The following is a 1,386-nucleotide window of genomic DNA, read 5'->3' on the forward strand; positions in this document are numbered from 1 at the left end:
AGGCGGGGCATGGAAGGGGCAGAGGTCTTGCGGGCACTTCCGGTGACGAGTAAACCCGTGGGGGTAGTTATATAGTAGATCCCGGTGGCGCTTCAGTCCAACTAGGCGGAGGGTTCTGTTTTGCTGCGGTCACCATGCAATCCCAAAACAAGAATGGAAGAAAATCCCCGCAGGCTAGGAGAGGAGGAAAAGGCTGGGCCTGAAGCTCCTCCTGGACCTCCTATAGGCGGCGCTGGGGTTTCCCTTTTCTTCCCACGATCCTGCTGTCCTTCAAGACTGCCTGTGTCCGATGGGGCGGATCCCATCTGGATCTGCCTGTCAAGGACAGGCTGGGTGGGTCCTCCGACACGACCAGCATCCCGAGCGGGCCACCGGACGGAGGGTGGCCGCTGGAGGTCGCCGTGGCCCCGCCACACCAGGAACCTGACAGACATGGAGAACGCTGGATTCGAATTCTCAACAGAGAGCTTCAGTTCGGAAATAAGTCTGAATGCTCTACCAGGGCCCCACTGCTGGCGTCCACACGTCTTCGTTTATGGTACAATTAGCAAGTTCCAGGAAAACAGCAGCCATGCCAGTTTTCACTGCTCTTAATTCCAGAGTCTCGAATTGTGTCTGCAACGTTAGCACAGGGTTTTGATTACAGGGCCTGCGCCTTTTATTCGGTGCTCTATCATAAGCGTCCTTGGAGTTTAAGAGCTTAGGTTTGCATATCCCTCTACCAGGATCAGGGGAAATAGGAAGTCGGGAGGCAATACATACCGTTAGTAACAGCCCTTCCCCCCTACCCCTCGCCGCAAGAAGCCTGGTGTAAGACCCAAAACTGTTACAGAATTGAAAGGTACCATGTCGGAGGGAAAGATAATGAGAGGCCCAACCCAAGAAAAGAGGTAGGTTATACACAGCCAAGATGGAGAGGCTAAGCAGACTGATCATCGTTGTTGGAGCCACTTCCATGTAATAAGGGGCAGAAAAAAATAAGGGGCAGAAACCAGTAAACTCACTCCATCAGCCTCTTAAAACCGGGTCCTAGGAGATCTCTGCCTCGTGAGGTGTTATGGATAAATAGGGCTAGGCACAGTGGTTCACAGTTGAAATCCTAGTTGCCCAGGCAAAAAGTTAATGAGACTCCATGTCAAGAAAAAACTGGGCATGGTGACAGACCTGTTACACCAAAGAAAATGTAAAGTAGGAATATCACAATCCAGGCTGAGGCAAGGAACATGAAATTCTACTTGAAAACAAAAAATAACGAAGCTAAAAAAGGCTGAGGTTTGGCTCAAATGGTAGCGTCCCTGTCTAGCAAGTGCAAGGCCCTGAGTTGAAACCATACTAGAAATGCCAAAATAAAATAAAGATACAGACAAGGACACCAGGGGCCACTGA

The sequence above is a fragment of the Megascapheus bottae genome, chromosome 17 (assembly GCF_031878675.1).
Source record: "Megascapheus bottae isolate mThoBot1 chromosome 17, mThoBot2.hap1, whole genome shotgun sequence".
Taxonomy (NCBI): Eukaryota; Metazoa; Chordata; class Mammalia; order Rodentia; family Geomyidae; genus Megascapheus; species Megascapheus bottae.